This window comes from Dromaius novaehollandiae, chromosome 5, assembly GCF_036370855.1.
Source record: "Dromaius novaehollandiae isolate bDroNov1 chromosome 5, bDroNov1.hap1, whole genome shotgun sequence".
NCBI classification, from domain to species: Eukaryota; Metazoa; Chordata; class Aves; order Casuariiformes; family Dromaiidae; genus Dromaius; species Dromaius novaehollandiae.
In genome coordinates, this window is record NC_088102.1 from 45,837,724 (window position 1) to 45,859,749 (window position 22,026).

At 43.3% G+C, this 22,026-nt stretch overlaps 1 protein-coding gene and 1 long non-coding RNA gene across 5 annotated transcripts in view; one reads left to right on the forward strand and one right to left on the reverse strand.

Moving 5' to 3' along the window:
- On the reverse strand, positions 1 to 15,925 carry LOC112979221 (uncharacterized). Its single transcript, XR_003258131.2, has 5 exons — positions 15,214 to 15,925; positions 14,477 to 14,600; positions 13,049 to 13,114; positions 10,031 to 10,093; positions 1 to 4,333 (listed from the first exon to the last, which is right to left on the reverse strand). It is a non-coding gene; the product is annotated as an uncharacterized LOC112979221 (long non-coding RNA).
- The window catches only part of SLC39A13 (solute carrier family 39 member 13), a 20,449-nt gene continuing 14,225 nt past the window's right edge, over positions 15,803 to 22,026 (forward strand). Inside the window, exons 1-2 of one of the 4 annotated variants that reach the window (XM_064512728.1) lie at positions 15,803 to 15,989; positions 19,675 to 19,788. The gene's annotated coding sequence lies outside the window, so the exon portion shown is untranslated. Of the gene's footprint in view, positions 15,990 to 19,674; positions 19,789 to 21,509; positions 21,569 to 22,026 lie in introns of all 4 variants that reach the window. The other 3 variants (XM_064512729.1, XM_064512730.1, XM_064512727.1) reach the window with 3 other exon arrangements.

The window sequence follows — 22,026 nt, forward strand, 5'->3', positions numbered from 1 at the left end:
TTCTTCCTCATTTACTTTATTCAACTTTGACCACAGCTCACAACTAGCTTCCAGATGTTTTCCAGAGGTTTGATGATTATTTTCAATCTGTTTCTAGCTTAACATGATTTTCTCCTTGTGACCTATCCAAAGTGAGTATTACTAACTTCTGCAGATAGAAATTTAAGTTATCAGAGGACAAATCACAAATTATCATTCATTTTCATAACACTAACATGCAAAGCCAGTGAAGATGATCAGGAAAACCAGGAGTTTTCAGTCCTCTTAAACTTTGTGTGCTTGTTAGAATCGTACATGCTCTCTGAAATTTTTAACATATTAGTGGTCTCCAAGAATGCAGTATGAAAATAATCTAATGTGTGAGGCAAGAAATAGAAGGGAAGGGGTTCATTTTATGCAAATGTACTCAGAAAGTGTTCAGGACTAGTGACTTTTAAGAGCTTAGGAAGCTGAGAGAATCTTGTAGTTAAAATTTTTTTCCGTGCCTCTCTGCAGAGAAAGCATTGATTGGTTGGTTTGGTATAGCACTTTGCATGTCAAGTAGGTACAAAACTGTCTTTAAGGCAAGAAAATCACCCTCTGTGTATATAGGCATAATTTGTAATAAACTGTATCATGTGAGGGCAGATTTGAAAATGGAAAGCAGCCTGAAGGATGTGGACCTGCCCAGTGTTTTTTTAAGAGCCAGATCTGTGCTATAGAGGACTAAGTTGGTTACATTTGATTACATTTTGTTCAATTATTTCTTTCTATTTTTTTCAGAGAGAACTTTCTAAAAATGCCAAGCCACTGTTCTCTCTCCTAACTGGCCAGTCTCTGAACTGGATCCTCTAGCTTTTCTTTTAGCTGTTCTTGCCAAGATTATAGAAGGCCTTAAGTAAGCATCATAAATGTACAGCTTTCTAGGCCTTCACAAAGAAATAAGGACAGCAGGAAACATCATTCCTCCAGTAGCCATTCTATACACATAGATTACTTCAACTCTATTTGTTTTGATTTTTCTTAATTTGAAAATTACTCTGCACACTTCACTCTGTACCTCCATTTGTTCCCTCCAATTCACTGGTCAGGTAATCACTCTCACTGTTCTCTACCCTATGTTACATTTCTAGTAGTCAGCAGCTTCTTTTAACCCCTCATAACCTCATTTTGCTAAGCTGCAACTCTTTAGAACTCATTTTGTGAAATATGGTTTATGTTTATATGCTTATTTCATTGTTTGATTGTTTGTATTTATTGACAGACAAAAAAAGGATTGAGGCAATGGAGAAAGAGAAAAAAGAAATGAAGACTAAAAGTTCAAAATATAAATGCAGTCTCATCACTTTCAAACTAACCTGGTAACTTATGTATTCCAGTCCATCAATTTCTTGATTCAGCCTTAGGTCAAAATATATTCTAACATTCATTGAAGCATAATTCTCTTTAATTTAGAGGTAGGATTAACAACGGGGGGTGGGGGGGAAACAACTGATACGCAAGGATGCATAGGTCTGTGATGACTTGGGTAGTAGGACCTAGTAGGGAATTTGAAACATTGACTGTGTTCAGTTTCTACAATGTGTAAGGGAAACAGTTTGTTCTCTCCTTAGACACTTAGACTAGATTTTCATAGGTCCTGAATTCTCTTGATTTAAACTGCAGTCGTTGGAATATTTAGGCTACTAGGTATTTTAACAATAAATAATCTAATTCTTCTCAGAGCTGAATCTGATCTATAAAACATAAAATCAGCAGTACTTTTGCAGCTAAACCAGTGCAGAAAAATACTTTCCATGATGTAATCAGAACTTAAGAAAAAGTGAATCATTAACTTCATTTATTGCTTAAAGCAAATGTTTTACCTTTGCTTTAACAAAATCAGTACCTAAAATATGCAAATTGTGTCTTGAGAGTGACAGAGGATTTCTAAATACCAATTCCATTCTGGCTACACCAAATTTTCTTACAGGGAACAACTTTCTTATGTCAGGATTATGTGATGGAGCTGAACTCAGGGTAACGGCAGAGTTTTGTTTCCTCTGTGAATTTTTTGCAGTTTTAGCCTCATTTAACATTATGCTTGTCGCATGTTTCAGTTACGCAGCTTCTTACTGTATTTTTTTCCTTTTGAGCCGACAGCTTGAGTCTGAATCAGATGACACAATTGTTGCAAACACCCTGCTCTGGGCATTGCTTAGGGAGAGGCTGCAGCTGTCATAGACCTCCCTGGTAAATCCACACTTAGCCTTCAGAAACTTAAGAACCTTCTTTACTGCATAAAACTTCAGAAGATCAGATAGAAGATTTTCTGAAAATGGATTAAGGACCACTCTGAGGAGGAGATCAGTTCAGATCTTTCTTTTTTCAATGCTTCCTGTCTCTTCTTTTCCGCTAAAGAGTTAAGGAATAATTTTGGTGCAGCATCTTCCAGAACCATCAGTCTCAGTCTCCAGCTTTCAGAACCATCAGTCTCAGTCTCTAGGACTATGTGCAGTGAAGCTGGACTTCCTTTTCTATTTGCAGTCCTGGAAGCAAGTGACTCCAGCCAGGTGCCTCCACAACTCCATTAGAGGCAGACCTCCACTCTAAGCCAGAAAGTTTTCTCCAGAGGAGAGCCATGCAAAAGCTAGCGTTTGGGCAGGGTAGGTAATCAGAGAGCTAACATGACAGTATAGGTATAGCCTATATAATTCCAGTCCTGAGCAGCACCATCAACCTCAGCAATGAAGGTTAACTTCTCTGCCATTTAATGCCACTTTTTGTTTCACAGAGGATACTGTTTTTGTCAGGTGAAAGAGAAATAACTTACAACATCTCACCTTTTATGGTAGAAATGTTGTAGGGCTGAGCCATAATGCTTCAGCACTAAAAAATGGATAATGGAATAGTGCATAAACAAAGTCTTTATTTTCACACACATATAGACAACAACACCCTTCTGATTTTCTTCACTTTTTGGTGAAGTAGAAGGAAGAAAAATAATCAAGGCTTGCACAGAGAAAAAAAAAAGATAAAGCAACTAGATCATTTCTACCCCACATTTGTTCCATTTGGTGATGCTTGACTGTATCTCTCCCCCACCCATGCAAAGATTGAGCTTTGTTTCTTTAGGTCATAAATGGCATGATTTTGCATTTCTGCTTGATTGTCTGGTTTGGGTGAAGTAAAGCAGTGGGGCTTTGCAGAGTGGGACAGCTGGGTGAACTGTTTCTTGCTCTCTGATTCTTTCTTTCTCTTTCAAAGTGAGTTGCACTAGTGCTTGTGGGAAGGAAGGAGAAGATGGTGGTTTTGCACAAACATTTTCAGTGACTTTTCTTTTCTGAGGCAATCTTGGAATTTCCCAGAAGCCTTTTGTTTCCTTCAGCTCCTCTGATACATGTTTTTATTCAATTACTCGCTCATTTTCTTTTCCAAGTCTCTGAGCCCCAACTAAAGACTCTGTTGCTCTCTTTTACTACTATAATGGAAAAATAACTTTTGATCATCTGGACATTTTGGAATGTCAGGGCAGTAATAACTCCAAAAAGATGTGGAGGTAGGGCTGCTTGTCGCCTCTGGTGGATGGATTTTATCAGAAGAGTTAGTGCTGATTTGTATCACTCAGCCACACCAAGGTTATACAAAGAGCAGCAAAGCCCCAGGAGCATAACAGTCGGTCTGCTCTTAACCTCAACCTTTATCTCTCACAGCCAGCTTCCTTCCCACACCACAAGCACCATGTGTTATTTTACACTGAAGCAACGCTAAGCAACTGAGGTCTATCTGCCCAAAGAATGAAGACGGAAAAGGAGGATGACATGAACACAAGATCAATGTGCAGTGTGAGGACTAACAATTATGGAGCAATGCTCTTCTAAACCAGTGCCAAACTACTACATGCTAGGGTTTGTGGGCTTTGGACTGGTGGAGGTAGGCTTTTCATCAGTCATTTCTTTTTTGTCAGGCTGTTACCTTCACCTCTAGATGATGAGAAATGAATTTGACTAACACCTGCTGAATGAAATGAGAGAAAGCTGAAGGAATCAGGGGGGTGATAGCACCTGCTTTCATCTGTCTGAAGGCACCCATGACTAAAACCAATGCCCCCATGTGCCCCAGGGGGATATATTCATGGTACCTGGTTGGTGGTAGCTCCCATAAGGTTCCATCACTAAAAGGTCACATCAATTCACTCCCTCCTGATTAGAAGTTTGTTGAATGAAGTGAATAAAGTAGGAAAACTGTGATTATTTCCTTTTATGCATTTCCTGTAAATCATTCCTGCAGGGGAAGGGTGGTGCTGAGTGGAGTTCATGAGGAGCAAGGCCTTCTAAAGCCCTTGGCAGGGGGATAAATTCTGGAGCATGTGTGCCTAGAAAACAAACAGAAAACAAAGGAAAATATAAAGCTCAAGGGGAAAAATCTGAGTAAGAATGTGCTGGTGTTTCTTATAGAATTACCAACCAATGTGAGATATTTGGTTGTTGAGGGTTTTATGCTCATAATGGGAGGAAAATGTTAAAGAAATCATAGTAGTATTTCTACTCGTCATCTCCTTGATCTGCAATACAAAATGATAAGCCGTTTATACACATGAGATGGGGTAGGCAAAAAAAACACACTGAGACAGCTGCACAGACCAACAGCTGTGACACACACAGGAAATTTAGATGGAAAGAACCATTAGTGCATTGAGACCATCTCTGCGCCTGTTAGCAGGGCCAGCCCCCTTTTAGCAGACTTTGCAAAAGCAGCTTCTTCTTGACAGATCTGAGTGCTTTTAAGATTTTGTGCTTTTTAAATACCCTCTCAGGGAAAAAGCCTTTTCAGAGATTAGTTTCTTCCTCACCTTTTCTAATTTAAATTTTTGTCCATCGCGCAACAGAAGTAGACCTATACTCTGTATTTGTAGGACCCGTCAAACTGCCATTCTGCTCTGAAAAAGTATCTGAACTTCATGTTTTCCTTGGATCTGTATTATCCAAAAAAATGATTTTTCCTTTGTTGTTCCACAGCCTGTTCAATTAAAGGACAAAGACCATCCTAGGACAGGCATATGACAACTAGGAACAGCTATATTGCAGCTAATGTGTTAAGTGATGGATATGTGTCTTAAATCTTACAGGAAATAAATAGCAGGCACGACTGTACATGTCTCTTGGCACATCTGTTATCAAGCCCCAAATATTCTAGTTTTGCTTTGCAGTCCATCTGCTTATCCACTCAATCCCTTCAGAATGGAGTGGATTACAAGGCTGCTAAACACAAGTTCAAATTTTAGAGCCTCTGTTGCAAGTCTGCACTTGGGTCATCCTGATTCCAGGCTTTCACTGGTAAGCTAACCCATTTCAAATTAATTCCAAGGATAAAATCCAAAATAAATGTTCCACATGTACCTGGACAAATCTCATGGCCATTCAGTGTCCAAAAATATTCTATCCAAAAATGAAAACCTTTTATTTTATCTTATTACAAACTATTAAAGATACTTGATGGAAGGTTTTTTTTTGAAGAGCCATATCTGGAAAATTACTAATTGTGTTGGCAAAATAAGAGATTTGAAGTCTTGTCTGGCTTTTAAGCCGAGTCTGTCCTCTTCCCTGTCTTGCCAAAGATAGAAAACCATGTGTCTTCTGTCAAAGTCCCACAGCAAACCATGTGGAAAACAAAAAGTTATAAATAAGTCCTCCCCAACATGAAAGGTGACTAATCTGCTGCTTCCAATAATACCACCCTCCAAACCCCAGACATTTTGTTTTGCCCTCACCTATCTTTGTACAAAAGCCACACTGTAGCACTCTTTTCCCAACTACCTCTCTCTTAATGCCTCATCCTACTACATTTATTGCTGTCTTTCAATCCTCAAGTAATTGCAAAAATGTCATCTTAATTACCTCTAATGTCCCAGTTACTTTTGCAGGAAGGTAGATTTCATAAAAGAAAATGGAATTGAAAATGCTAGCATAGGAGAGTATGGTCCTCTGGTTGGGGTCTGGCTTGTAATCTAGGATACTATGTTAATGTCCTGGCTCCTGGACTCATCAGCCAGTCACTTGCCCCTTGCCATGCCTTCATTTTCCCTGTCAGTCACAGGGGGATATATGTTCAGTGCTTTGTTTGAAGTAAAATACTGTATTTAAATACTGTATTTAAAGCAGAGTAAAATATTTTGAGATCTGTTGATGAAAAAAGCAGTAAATGCTACTATCACAAAGAAAAGAGTTAGTTGAAACTGTGCAACAGAGCTTAAAATCCATATGGGTCTGGAGAAGGACAGTGAAGGAATTCCTCCAGCTCTCACTGCTGTCACTCACCCGATATTGGTTACCACGGCATAAATCAACCACTCATTCATGAGTCTGCCCTTTTCTTACATTTAATGGAAATAGGTGCTAAAACTAGTGTTGTCTTGGTAAGTATAGGCTAAAGATTTCAAAGGGGGAATAGTTCAACAGCCTGTGAAGTTACAGCATAGTTCTGTATATCTTCATATAGTGATGGTACAAAAGGATGTTTTCTGAATAGAATTGGAATGGTTATATTTGAAACTCTGAGATATATAAAGTATGTGATAGGAAAGTTTATGCAGAGTTTTAAAGTTTGGTTTTAATTAACTGCTTAGTCATGAATGCGTGAGTATTTTTACTATGTTACTGTGTTTTAGCATATAAGCAAAGCAATGACAACCAAACTGAAAAAGAGAGCTGCTTTGTTGTTAAAAAAGAAAATTGTCACAAGACCTGAATAACGCAGTTGATGCGAGTTGCTGACCATATCTTTTTAATTTATTTTCTTTTTCTCTCCAACCATTCCTCCTACGGTTTGTGTCATTCACTTGTTGCATTTGATTTCAAGTTAGGTTACTAGACATTGGGGATCAAGGGTCTTCTTTCTTGCACACCTGTCATTTTCATCATAATGTTATTCTCATCTACTCCTACCATACTAATCGCAACAATAACAAATTTTGTTCTGTACTGGAAACAAATGATTTGTGTCAGATACAGCATTTCATAATTCCAGAGTAGTTTGTTATTTTGAATTTACCATGTATTTAGATAATCCTAGGATGAGTCATAGTTAGTAGAGAAGGACTGTTGATTTGTGAAGAACTGGCTGAAATCTTTACTGTTTTTCCATATTTTCCTTTTGACTAAGGCTTTGTCTGTTTGATAGCTGGTTGCAAAATAAGAATTTAGAAGAGGACAGCAGAGGAGCCCAATTCCACTGAAAAAAAATTATACTTTAGCTCTTTTCATCTGTGAATTTTCCTAGATTTTTCTAATTGATATCACAATTTTTAATTGAATTTGTGCACAAGATCAATAGGCACCTTTTCTTGATAAATTTATTTAGACAGTCAAAGTCTGGATTTTTTCCCTGGCATAATTTAGCAAAACTACAGGAGGTTTATGTATTAGTTTAAAGTAGGGAAGTTATACCTCATTGGGCTATGAAAATATGATTGAGAAAAGCATTTATCTGCACATAAAAATGTTAAATGGTTATGACTTTATATGCAGAAAATGTTTATCCTTAGAAGTTTTCTGAATGGCTTAGTTTAATCTCTGCCTTGCCCTGTTTTTTGCCAGGCTTCTTAGGCTTCTTCCATTCTTTGACATAACTTACCCTCTTTCTCTGCATATTCTTAAAATGTTTCATTTCTCCATAAGTTCTTGCCTGTGGGCACCTGTGTCTCGCTGACTATATCCGTGACTCCCTCTGCCTCTTTCTCCTCTTTTCTGTGCCCTTATGTCTTTCTAAGTTGTCTAATGCTTTCCAAGTCCTTCTATTCCATGCATCCCTTTCTGTGTACTACTCTGTTTTCTTTCCTCAACGCTCTCAAAACTGGTTTGTTAGGAGTCCAGTTACAATGCTGTAAAGCCGAACCATAGTTCAGTTCCATCTACAAGGTTGGGAATAAAGCCTGTTGTAACTAAGCACCCCAGCAAAATGTTTTTGCAGTGCAAATAGGTGTTCTGTGTGGGAGGCCAACTTTCAAATGTGCAGTGTATCATTTGAAGAATTCCCTTGGGGCTCTGACCTTGTCAGACAAGTGTCTCAGAAACTGGTGCCAAATGGGTGTTCATGGTGAACTGCCCAGTCACTGTCTGGTCATCAAAGTTATCTTTTAGAAGACCAGTGCAGGATGGCATCAAATCTTGGTTGTGTCTGAATGTATATTTCATCCGTGCCTGAATGAGGAGAACTCAGCCTGCTTCACCCAAAGTGCCAGAGCAGGAGAGCTAAGACAAAAAATCAGTGACTCCATTTTGCCATAGGCAGGAAGCAATGAGAGGGAGGGGGCCTTGTTTCTTCAGCATAAATAACATTTTTGTGACTCTCATAACATGATTCAGCAGCTCTGATGTCAATTTACAGTAACAAAGGAGACGGGAGATGGTCTGTGTGGGAAGGAGTGTTGACAAAAGCATCTTGTACAACTTCCTCTGGGCTCCTCAGCTGTGTTATCAGGGGTGGGCAGCTGTGTAGGACAAGCCCAGCATTAGGGGAGCCAAGCCCCAGACTGCTGAGAAGAGGTCTGTGGCAATAGCAAGAAATGGGAGTGGTAGATAAGCTTTCAACCTCAGGATCTGTGATCCTTGTGGGGCCACTGGCTCTGCCAACCAGCCATTAATAAGTGGATCATGTGGTCAGTGTAAGTAAATGTCTGTTCTGGAAAAAAAAAAAAAAAAAGCACTGCGCACTGTTCAGGGCATAGCCCATTTCTTATAGTGCATTTGTGAAGCTCCAAGATACAGGATGAACCTAAAAATGTCGTGATTGTTTAAAACATCTGTAGATCTTTACAATATCAGTTTGGGAATCTCTTTTTTGTATTCTGTTTTTTCAGTTCTGGAGGTTTCAGGTTTTCAAACCTTCCAAGCTGTCCAACCACAATGATCAAAAAAAACTTTTGAAAGAAAGAGAAACTGAGATTCCACGGAGACTCTCATTAAGCCAAGAGGTATGGCTTCTGGGAACACAAAGCAAAAGATAAAATACAAAACGCTTAGTGTGAAGTTGTGGGAAAAAAAGATTTGGTGGCACTGTATCTCTCTGGACTTTTCTCAGCTATCTTTTCTCTATCACAATTATATCTGATACTTTCCATATCGAACTACATTAAGATCAGTTTTCTGGACCTCATCTTTGAGATCCTATGCCTGACTCCCCATTTTCTCCTCCTAAGCCTTCCTTTGAGTTGGTCCCTACATAGACTTTCTTCTCCTGGCTGCTTAGTTCCTTCTTCCAATTGTTCCTCTTGATGCCTCTGCTAAATTTACTTCTGCCTGCAGCTTTTCATCACTGATTATAGCACCAGGAAAACATTGCTTTGTACTGGATTGCTTATCTTGGATGTTGCGTGTGAATTGTTCTGTTTATTTAGCCAAAACTTCAGGTTTCTCAGATGACTGTGTAACAATGAATGCTAGTTGAACAGTGGCAATTCTCTTGCTAGTCTTTTTCTGAACCCGGCTTTGTGATTATGTCTGCCACTGAGTTTCAGTCTTGCCTGTGGCACTTCAACTGTTGCTCCAGTCCTAGGCTTTTTTGCCAACAAGAAAAGAAAAGAAAAGAAAAGAAAAAAAAAGAAAAGAAAAGAAAAGAAAAGAAAAGAAAAAAGAAAAGAAAAGAAAAAGAAAAGAGAAGAAAAGAGAAAAGAGGTAAGGAAAGAGGAAAGGAAAGGGAAAGGAGAAGAGAAGAGAAAAAAGAAAAAAGAAGAGAAGAAAAAAGAAAAAAGAGAGGAAAAGAAAAGAAAAAAGAAAAGAGGAAAGGAAAGAGGAAAGGAAAGGGAATGGAGAAGAGAAGAGAAAAAAGAAAAAAGAAGAGAAGAAAAAAGAAAAGAAAAAAGACAAAAGAAAAGAAAAGAGAAAAGAAAAGAAAAGAAAAGAAAAGAAAAGAAAAGAAAGGAAAGAAAAGAGGAAAGGAAATGAAAGAGGAAAGGAAAGGGAAAGGAGAAGAGAAGAGAAAAAAAGAGAAGCAAAAAGAAAAGAAAAAAGAAAAGAAAAGAAGAGAAGAGAAGAGAAGAGAAGATAAAGAAGAGAAAAGAAATACTTTGAAATACCTCAGATGAACTTTTCTTCCAGTTGCGCTCTGTTCAGTTCCAGGTTTACACAACCTCTGTCACCTTAAACAAATAGAAATGGAAAAACTGAAATCTCAAAGTTTTCTTCAGTCTTTGAGGATTTATTCCATCATACAGCACACCAGATTCAAACATATCAGGGAATGTTCTCCTTGTTGTTCTTACAGAACTATTTGTACCAAGTTACTGAGTAGTTTTTTAATCTACTCCAATGGAGACTGCATTGATTCATAATCAGTGTGAACCCATGGAATAATGAGACTGAAGAGTCTGGTAGGAGACTGTAAACCATTGACCTCTTCATGCATAGAAAACTGGACCAGACTCTAGTGCCTGGGCTTAGAATTTGAGTGGTGAATACTTAGTGATGAATCCTCCAGTATTTAAGAAGCTGAAAAATTTAGTTCCTGGCTCTGCTGACTTGAGGTGGGGATCATTCTGAATCACAGCATTACTGGTTTGGAGATCCTTGCACTCAGTGAACTTCATTCACTCACTTCATTATAGTGGCCTGTTATTTAATCCTTGCTGTACATCATGCCTTAGAGTGTAAACACCAATCTTATAACACTGCCATGTGATTGCTGCTCCACTTCAAGGGTGTGCAGCACTGTACAGTGTGGAGCTTGCAGTGCTCAGGATGAGTGACAGCATAGGTCTCCCTATTCTCAGTATAGCTGGGAGTGTGAATCTTGGCACTAGTGTTCAGAATATAGACCTCACCGTGTGCACACTGGGGAGAGGTTTAGGTCTCCTTCTCTGCAGAGAATGAAAGTGTGAGTCTTGGTTATAAAATATTTGTATGTCTGCAACACTGATACTGAAACATGCATAGGGAACTGCAGCCTGTCCTCTGTGAACTGAAAGGCAGGTATTACGGTTTGGGCTGTAACCTGTAGAGGTGAAGAAGATTGTTAGGCTGCAGAAAACAGGGTACAGTGATTTTAATTGTTGAGTGTCAAGTACATAAGAAAACCTTTCTTCATGGTCATAATCCAGTATTAATTACTTTTATAAATAAGATAAAGACTGTGTATCAAACACATACTTAGGCCCAGCTCAGCAGGGTAATTTTGTGGCCTCTTTATTATTTAACTCTGAAACCTTAACACAGAAAGAACCCATGCAGGTCTTCTGCTTTACAACCTTCCAGCCCTACACACTGTTCATGGCCCTATACAGGATTTCCCCTCCTTTCTTCTCTTAGAAGGACTAGGTAGAGCACTTTTTCAGGATGAAGCTCATTGAATTTCCCATAAACCCTCTTTGGCTCATCTGTCACATTTCACTCATCTGCCCTAACCTGCTCTCTGGTTATATCTTTCCCTGACCAGGCCCATCTTTCTCCTTCTTTCTCTAGCAAGACATTGAAGTCTGCCCAACCCAAATAGCAGTCATCAGGCAGTCCATTTATTCCTTGCAAATAGTAGTAAACTGCAGTGGGTCAGACGGAGCTCCCAGCTGGAAGCTGTCCATCTGTGCACGGAAGCAGACGTAAAGGAGTCACTGGGGCTAGTGGCCAAACTTGTGGTGCACACAGAGTTAACATGCTGACAGAAACACTGAGGTTTACATCTGAAAAACCAAATATAAAAATAATATGATGAGTAAGACTAAAATTCCCTGTTCTGAGCTTCCATGGGGCCAGCTCCCCTCCCCCCCATTCAGGGCTCAGCAGTCACTTCTCCTTTTCTGCTGTGCCTTGCAGAAATGTGTCCTGGGATGAGTCAGAGCAGGACTTCCAGGCAGTAGCATTACTGCATTTGGCTCCCACCAAAGAGCAGGCAAAAATGCCTGCTGCTGGGGCCTCACAGCTCCTTTCACACACTCAGAGGGCTCTACCTCTGATTCACTTGTTACCCCTTGATACTGTTTTTCCAAATCATAGAAAAATACAGCTTGGAAAGGACCTCTGGAGGTTGTTTAGTCCAGCCTTCTGCTCAAAGCAAGGCTAACTTCACAGTTAGATCAGGTTGTTGAGGTTGGTGTCCAGCTGAACTTTGAAAGTCTGCAAGAATGGAGATACCTCACAGCCTTCCACAGCCTCTGTGGAGATGAACAGCTGGGCACCTCTTCCACTGCCTGACCACTTTCCCCGGGAATAACTTGTTACAGTCCTCCTGCCCGACCCCATTCACGATCAGTTCCTGTTTCTCTGCTTCCCCATGCCCTGTCTCTCAAGGCTTAATATCTAGTCTCACACATGTACCACTATCAGACATTTTTGTTTGCTCTCTGCAGAAATTTCACTGAGGCTTTAGTACCTTCTCTTTGCAGCATGTGCACTCTCAGGGCCTACCAATACTTCATCCTTGGCACTATTTATCTTTCAAAAGGGAGTTTCTGACTGTAGAATAACAACAACAAAAAAGCATTTAAAAATGTCCTGGGGACAGAGTGCAGAGAGTACTGTTAGGTGTGAGGAAGCATGAATCTACTAAGCCGCTCCAGTCCCTTGATTAGCAAGCTTTATGGTGGAAGTTCAGGACCAAAATGTCCTCCAACAAAAAAACCCCCACCCCCCAGCAGTGATTAGAAAGCCGAGAGTCCACCTGAGTGAGGGTCACCTCTTTAATCAAAAGCAGATACTCGGTATGTTCTCCATTAGACACTCAGAGCCTAGCTTCCACTGAGGTTGTGCGTAGCTAGAAGAAATTCTGCTGCAGTTTCAGAGTGGCACCGGGGATGGTGTCATGCATAAGGCTCGGGGTGTTTCCTTAGTGCCTGAATAACACCTCCTGTTTGGAGGGAGAGGCGGCTAGCTGCACAACTTGCAGGCCTCATTCCCAAAGCCCGACTGCACACGTAGCCCGAGTAACATGCTCTGGATTGTAAACTGGAATGGCAGTAACAAAGTATTATCAAGCATTCACTGTAAGATGCCATGTAAGTTCCTGCTGTATTTGGAGATCTTATGAAGGCCACTCATGTATTATTAACCTGGGGTTTAATATCTTATGTCCAGTAGCACTGTGAAAGGTCAGATAATATACCTACTTGTAACTTCTTTCCTGCCCTGTTGCTGGTGAAGTTTCCCCACTGAAAGATGTTTTCGTTCAAACCCTGAAAGGGAAACGGGAAGTTGTTCGGTTGCTCATTTTGAAGGCAGGTAGCACCTCCATGCGGTGTTTCTTAAAAATTACAGTTTTAACAATATTTCCACTTTTCCCAACATTTTATCAAGTTGCTCCTGAGCAACTATGAGCTACCAAACTCTGCTATCCAGTAATCTCAAGAACCACTTAGATGTGTGAGAATAACTGATTTTCCACTTTTTCCTTTGATATTTATCTTAACTCTTCAGCCTGAATGTTCTAAACTGATTTTTCAGATTGGTGACGAGGCGATAAATATGTCTTTTTGACTGAAGTAAACTTTTTCTTGATTTGACACATATTACTAATTCTGATATTTCTTTTTGGCTTGTATAAAAAATGTCAAAACAAAGCAGTTGCATTTTTGTTTAGACTTTGTGAATCGAATTGCTTGCAACATTTATCAGTAATTCACTAATACTTTTGAGTAACTGAATTTTTCAGTAAACAAATTATTTGTCCAAAAAACATGCTAAGGTCCACTCATATCTCTGGGCTTTTGTGGACACACAACATGCCAGCCTTCAGGGGGGCCCAGCACGAGGTGTACGCCATGTCAGTGTCTTCCTGGGTGCCAGGGAGCAGTGCAAGCTTTACATCTTTGGAAAGCTGCTTCAGTTCTACCAATACATTGCAACATTCAGGTAAGAAAGTCACGGGAGATCACAAACCTCATAAATATGTGAAAGTGCTGGAAGTAGCCCAGTAAAGATGCTAGAGACAGAGAAGCAAGAACATCAGTTTCAAGTCAAAGAGGAGGAGGATTGCTTATATGGTGACTGTATTTGTTAATTTTACCATTAAAAGTGATCTGATTTTTTTCTCCTCAGCTGAGAAAATTGTTCAGTAAAGAATACAGAAATCTAAAAGTCACTTTCAGAGACACCAGGTTCAAGAGTCTCAGTGGCTTGGGGAAGGTAGGAGAACATGGTAGTTCTGCTCCCCGCTCCAATCATCCAATAGCTATGGTGACAGAACAACAGCTTTTGGACTGAGCCTGCTGGACTCTGATTTAACTGTATTGATCTCTAAACTATCACTGAAAATTCGCTATAGTTAAGAACGCAGCTACCAACTAGGAAAAAGCTCCATCTGATGCACACTGCAGCAGCAGCTGCCACTTGAAGACACGAGCTAATGAGTGCACGTTTCATCCAGAACTCTGCCCTGCTCCCCTGGCTTACAGGGAAACACTAGCTGACGCTGAATGGCTTGGCGTGAAATGCTGCATCCGCTCAAGTCAAAAGCAAACTCCCATTTACTTCACTGAGACCAGGATATCAGTACTGATCCTGATAGTGCGAAATCCTCAAAATGCAGCTTAGGTTACCTGAGGAAGTCCCTGTCTGTAACTATGATAATCGCAGATATGATCCATCAGCCCAGGGAACTGTCAGCCACTGGAGGGAGATTCAGGAAGACAGATGATGGTTATTCAGGCAGTAGGAAAACAGCTGTGGGACACAGGAACCATAAATCTTACAACTTCAGAACAAAACACAAAATTCACATCTTTTGAAAATTCATCTTCAGAGAATTCAGTTTCCTATATAAGCATTCTGCTTGTGAGCAAGAAAGATGTAACTTTCCTTAGACTGCATTTGAGATGCGTTCGTGTAGGAGTGTGCTCCTGTCACATGACCGCAGAGAGAGCAGCCAAGCTGCGCAGGGCGCTGAGGACTGACTTGGTTCTAGCTCTGGCTCCCAGGCATGACATTGACATGATGTAATGGGATCGGGGTGAGACCCGAGAGAGGAGCGGCAGCATTAGCTGCGTCTCCGCAGGAAGTGGGATTCTTTCTGACAGTCGGAGTGAGAAACAAATTCTGTGTCTCAGGGAAAATGGTAAGAGATTAGTACATTTGGGAAACTGTGTTGCTTCAAACTAGCTCAGCTTGTATGAAAGTCAATGTTTGTTCTCCTCTGACCTAATTTCTTGGGCACATGCAGTTTCTACAAACATCTGTAAGAGCTGTGGATATTCGTCACCTGTAGCAGTCAGGACATTAGTGCTTGTGAAGTTTTGGTGTTACATAGGTGTCACCTTGGAGGTTGGAATGCACTCACCTGTTAAAAAAGACTGTACAAGGAGGAAGCAGATAGTTTAAAGGTCGTTGTATCTTTTAAAAACTTTTGGAGGTAAGTCCTGGCATACTTTCCTCTGCCCTAGCATCCAGAAATTCCTCTCGAAAATAGTTTTTCTGTTGTGCTTATCTTTACACATCTGCAGCCCAAAGAATTTATAATCCAACTAAGTAAAAGGTTTTTTTCCAAAACAGATTCCCAATAAATATATTTGCAAAGGGCAGGTCTTCCCCAGCACGCGTTTGTCTGTATCCCACCGTCCGGAAGCCGGTGCCGTTTCTTCTCGTGCGCTCTCCCTCAGAGAGGCACAAACGACCCACAAATACCCCCGGCCCGTTACGGATCCGAGGGGACAAACGCGAAGGCTCTCTGCGAGGGCTGCGCTTTCCGCGGCGGTGGCAGCGCGCCGCGGGGTCGCCGGGGGCAGGCGCGCTCGGGCGGCCGAGCTCAGGCCGCTCGCGCCTCGGCCGGGCCCGGGCGCCCCGGGGCCGGGCCGCGAGCCCCAGCTTCCGCCCCACTGGGCCGGGCCGGGCCGGGCAGCAGCAGGAAGCGCGCCCCGGCGCCGGCCCCCCCGGCGCGGCGGCCGGAAGCGCGCGCTGCAGCGGGGGCCCGCGGCGACGGCGGCGGCGCTGGTGCCGAGGAGGCCGGGACCGACGTGGCCGGCCGGGGGAGGCGGGGCCGAGGGGCCGCCGGGCGGGGCCGGCCCGCGCCGCGTCGAGCCGAGCCGGGCCGCGGCTGGATGGCGGCGGCGGCGCGCGGTGAGGGCGGCTCGCGGCCGGGGGCGGTGCCGGGGGTCGCCGGCCCGCTCCGCCCCGCTGTTCGGGCGGTGGGGGGGGGGGGGGCGCGGCCGCGCAGCTCCGGGCGGCGACGGGACGGGGGAGAGGGGGCGGCGGGCGGCGTCCGGTGTCCGGCCCCGGCGGGGCCCGGCCAGGCGCGGGACAAGTTTGGGAAAGCGGCGGCACCGGCGGGGCCGCTGCTGCAGGAAGCCGTGCTCCGGCGGCGGCGAGCTGCGGGGAGTTCGCGCCGCCCCCCGGGGCCTCGGCTCGCCCCGGCCCCCGGGCGGCGGCCCCCGCCTTCGCCGCAGCCTCCCGGGGCGGCGGCGCCCCGGCAGAGCCGGGGGCTCCCAGCGCGCCGCGGGCTCGGAGCGCAGCGCCGCGGGGCTCGGCCGAGAAAGTTTCAGAAGCAACTTGGAAGAGGCGATGCGCAGGGGCAGCGTGGCTGCGGGGCGCCCTGCCCTGCTCTGCCCTGCCCCGCGCCGCCGGCCGGGGGGTTGTGACGAGGGGAGATGGCACCGCCGTCCCTGCGGGGAGCCGGCTCGCCGCCGCCCTGCTGCCGCTCGGTTGGTCGGGGTCTGCGCCGCGCTCAGCAAACGGCGCAGGATCTGCTCCCTGGGGAGCCCAGCTGCCGTGCTCCTGCATGAGGGTGCGCGAACAGGGTTAACTGCTCCCCCCAGCAAGTATGTCTCACTCTGCGGTTGTCAGCATTCCTCTCATGGAAAAACAGAGCTGTCCGTCCTCTCACAAGCCGTCCGCAACGTTGTCAGACACGGTGCTAAGAGTGGGGCCGCCGTATGATAAGAGAGCGGTATCCTGAACCGGCTCGGGCTGCGGCTGAGGCCCGGCCCGGCAGCGGCGGGCCGCAGGACCCAGGCCCCGAGGCTGGCTGGTAGCAGGAGTCGGGAGAGGTGCCCGGCGCCAACCGAGAGTGGGCTGGGAGGAGGGAAACCTCACCTAGCCCTGAGGGGGTGAAGGTGATTGCTGCCTCTATAAACTTTCCTCATAGGCTGGTTGCTGGGGAAGAAATCACTGTTTCCCAAACTACTGTAGAGTTTGATCAGTATTTTAACCCCCTAGGAAAAGGTATGGTCTTGGGGTTGCGAGGTGTCTAATCTGTTTTGTTCTGTGATACTCTGTCGTTCTTTAGACCTGTACAACCCCAGTTTTTAGCTTTGCATGCTGTGATGTGCATGATTTGTAGAAGTGAAAGTCTCAGTGCAAAGCAATTCTGTATGAGCAGTATGGGGAGAGGGGAAGAGTCCCACCAGAGCGATGGAGCCCCTGAAGGTGGCCTGTGACTGGCAGAGAAGTGAGTGCTTTGGGGCATCAGACACCTTTTGTGCCTCCGCGGAGGACAAGGCTTCCAGCAGGAATTCAGAGCTTTCTGCAGGGCTAATGGAGGGAGGTGGCTTGTGGAGAACTTTTTTGGCTGAAATTTATGCTTCCTCCCTGGAAAATAACTTTTTTCCATTCCATGGAGTGCTCTTTTGCAACTCCAAGACGAGGCAACCAGGCTTCCAGAGAAAACAGTTGCAAAAAGCTTTTTTTCTTTTTTCTTTTTTTTCCCACCGAGAACATCTAAAATGTCATTGTATGGCAGTGAGCGACTGTACTGAGACAGAGCTGAAGCTGTGTGGTCTGAAAAGGCAAAGTGTCTGGGAGGGGAGGAGGCGGGCTGCTGCAGGAATCTCTCTTATGTAAATATTTTATTTTATTTTCTCTTTTCCAGTAGGTTTTTGCCTTGCCGCTTTAAGTTTTGTCTGCACTTTCTCATGCGCTGCTTGCTGCAGATGTGCTTAGTGAGCACTGTGAGGCAGGGGCAGCCTGGGGAGTCTCCTGGGAGATGGGTACAAATTGTTCTCTTGACTTGGTGTTCATTCTCCCTTTTCCCCTTACTCGTGAGAGTGTAAATGACAAATTCTCATTTAGTTATTCTTCCTGAGCAGGGAAAACCTTTTAGTTATTACAGTTCTATGGCTGTTGTAGAGAGAGCTAAGCAGACCCAGCTCCTGACTGCTCAGCTTTGAGACCTCCACAGGATGCATGGATGCTATAGAGAGTGCTACTAGTGGAAACTGTGAACAGGTTCTGATCCCAGCACAGTTAAGTGCTGTGATACCAAAGCGTGTCATTTGTCAAAACCAATGAGTAGGTGATGCTCTGGATATTTGTCTTAAATAAATATTCTTAAATAGCTCATATACCCCCCTTGAGAAAAACACAAATCTCTTACAAACTCAGTTATGCCTCTGCCTCATAGTAACCACACCTTTCTGAGACCCTTCAGGTGCTTATGGCTTTCTCTAGCTGGGTTCCTGAAACAGAGGTTGACTAAAATTAGGAGTAGGAAGACTTCGCCGTCTGCAACTATAGTGGCAATGTTTTATTCTCTCGAGTTTTCATCTTAGGACTACATTTTGGTTGCTCCTTTTCTTCCCGTTAAATACCTGGCTTAGTAGCAGGCAGTTTGAATTCGGAGCCTTTACAGACATTAAATAAACCTTACTTGTCATGAGAGGTGTGTAGCTATGGGATAGAGAAGCAAAGGGGCTATGGAGATGAAAAGAACAAGTGATTATGATATGTTGGGAAAAAACACATACTGGGAATATGCACCAAGATCGATGCAGGTGTGTCCTGGATGGTGCACTAAGTTCCTCACACATATTTTATAGCCATCAAGAATTTACTATATGAGAGATGGAGATGCTCTTGAGCTGCAAGATAATGATGGTCAGATGTGAAGGAATATAGATTTTTTTACCTTTGTGTGACTAACAAGAAAAGACCTGTGAGCCACAGAAGGTCGGCTGACACAAATGTGAGTTGGGGGATCAGTTTTCCACAGCCTACCTCCCACCCAACCTTTATTGTCCATAACTTCAGGAAGGAACCCGGTCCCTCACCTTGCTGGGGACAGGACACTGAAAACAGGCTGCATGCCTGGCTTCAAGTCTTGGACATGCCTTTTCTCCTGTGTGCTTTTGCCTCTAACCTGGATTTGGGTTACTGAGTCTCAGAGAGCCTTTCAAGTGTCCCTTGCAGCAGGTATGGGCTGTGAGTAAGGAGGATAAGAAAAGGAAGAAATGGACCTGTGTTGCATTAGCTGTTGTGTTTTCTTTTCCAGTCTGATTCTCAGAAGCTGTTAACTTTGTGACAACCACGTGCGCATCCTGGATTACAACTCACTGACAAAATCAGGATGAAAAGGGATTAGTTTGTGCCAATTTCCATCACTGCCAAGCTGCAGAGGGCAGTTGTTTTGCTACATGTATTCTTTAACTCTTCATGCTCATATGGTGGTTATATAAGTCTTGTTTTTTGCCAGAGCGGCTTTGCTCCTCACAGAGAAGGTATTCTCAGTCATTTTCTCAGTCTAATCCTATCATAAAGGAAGAGGACGTCTGTCATGCCCAGTCTGGGGTTGGAAGGGATACCTGTCTGTTTTTTAAAGCAAGAAGTTCTGTAAATACAGGTTCTTACGCAGCAGCTAGTCAGCAGAGAAGGCTGTGGCTAGTGTAATTTGCCTGAAGAGTCCCTTAACCTCTCTGCGCAGAGGCCTCTGAGGCTGAATGGTTTTGGCCTGTATATGTAGTCAGAACAGGAGAGAGTCAGTTACAGGACAGCTAATGTTTTCAGAACTTCCAATCCTTTTGTTTTTTCACAGGGAAATTTGGCTGATTGTTGCTTAGTTTTACTGTAGCTTTGGGTCTGGTTGCACAACTGTGGAGGGGAGCACTGATCTCAGTGAGGGAAGCCAGATGGTCCTGAAGTGTCCCAGGTACGCTGCAGCAACAACAGGAGTTTTGCATTGTTGAAACTGGGAGGAGGGCGGTGTCCCTGGTACATTGGGCTCTCCTGGCACTTCTGTTACTAGCACTGTAAGCATCAGCCCAGCGCCTGTCCACTTCAGTGGCTGAGGTGAATTGGTGCTTACTGCACGTGGAGTGCTGTGGGAACAGAAAATAGGCCTTCCTGCCACTCACCCCACACCTTCCTTGTCCTTTTGGAGTAGTTGTGCCAATAATACTTTACAGATCAAGAGCTGCCTCCCTTTAATAGGGTCCCACCAGGCTGAACAAGAGTCTAACCAATTTCAGGTAATCACGGGTGTAGGACTTGGAAGGACTCCAAGAGAGGATCTGGTCCTAGTCTTTGCAGTGAAACAGCATCTGGATCAGGTGTTTAATATATATATATAAAAAAAAAAATCCAGTGTAGGAGATTCTGCATCATAGACAACCTGTTTGAGTTTATCACCACTTTGACATCATTTAAATTTGTGTCTTCTTAGCCAAGCCAAATCATATTTACCAATCGAGTGGAATCCTCAATGTCCATGAAGAAGAGTTATGCACTTTCCCCCTTTCTCATGACTTTTATTTTATGCAGACTCTTCTATTCTCTTCAATCTTATTTTCTTCAGCTTATCTTTTCTAGACTAAACACAGCCAGGTCTTTTAGTCTTTTCTTCCAGGTCATGCTTTCTAAACTCTTATTTTTATTTCTTTCCACTGGAATATCTCTGATTTTTGCATCTATTTTATAGGGTACAGATTGCAAGCTTGGATACAGTCTGTTGGCCCAGGTCTAACTGGTGTGGAGTAGAATGAAATCACTGCCTCCATGTCAGGCACACAATATAGCTTTGAATGTCCTAACATGTCATTTTCCTTCTTTGTAGCAGGCTTACATTGCTGACTCATATTTAATTTTTGATTCAATATGTATGTGTCTTTTTTTTTCTGGCACATCAGAGTTACTATTTTGTCATATGCATTTTTTTTTCTCTATATAGTATGCCGTTTTGTACTTTACTGAAATTGGTTTGATGGTATGTTAAAGCTAGGTTTGGGGTTCCTATAGCCAGATCAAAACACTGCAATAAAATGCCACAAAATCTTAAGCTGGTTTGAATTTGCTATGTAGGGCTCTTTTTCTTTCTTTTTTTTTTTTTTGTCAAAAAAAAAAGTGATGGGTTTCGTATGGGTCAGTATAATTTACACTTGACCAAACGTTATCTTGCCACAGAAGGTTTTAGTGGTTCTCCCACAGCTAGCCAAAAGGACTCTTCATCAGTTCCTTCTTGCATCCCCCCTGCTCCTCATGTCTGTGGTCACTGTGCGTGGATCTCAGTGCCCTCCTTTTAGGGAGCCATGCGACCCTGTCTTTTCACTTCTCTTTGGTTGCTCACTGCAGCTGGGCCATCCTCCTGCAGTGATCTAGTTCAGGGAGTGAAATTAGAAGAGGATGGAGGCTTTAAAAAAAATTGTTTTTCTGTTGGTTTATTCTGAGCTTGCTCACCCATGGGGTCAGGTGAGAGCACTGCAGGGGGAGTGAATGAAGCAGTGGGGGAGAAGGGCAACACTGCCTCTTTCAGCTGCAGTTGTAGTGAGCCCTTAGATTGGTTCCAGCACCCTGAATTTCATCTTGATGATTTCGGGCCCTTTTCTGTTTGTCTGTTACTTAAAGCTTTGTTATCTTTATTACTTTATCTTCTAGGTAACTACAAACTGATCACTTAATTTGATCAAGAATCTTTCTGAGGATTGAAGTTACTGGTCTGTAACTCCTTAAATCTCCTTCCTCCCCCCCCCCCTTTTTTTTTTCCTGTTTATTAAGGTAGGTGAGGCATGACACTTTTCCAGCCTTCTGGGGCCTTCCCACATATAATCTCTGTAAATTTTCAAAGATAGTCACTAATGCTTCAGAGATTACTTTGGTTGGTTCCTCAAATGCTTTCAGGTGAATGCCATAATTCCTTGTCAATCTACAGCTATTTCTTTAATCCATTCTTTTCTAACTTGCTCTGTTCTCCTCTTTCCAAATTAATTTTGATAGTCACTTTTAACTTTTTCTTCTGGAGACTGGAGGAGACACTTGTACTTCAACCTTTGCATCAGTTGCTTTCCTTTCCTGTTTGTCAATGAAAGTGTATTTATCCTTATTTTCCTCTTCTAACATGCCATCTTTCTCTCCAGTTTTTTTGTGACCGAAGGGTTGTTAGTAACAGCTCTGA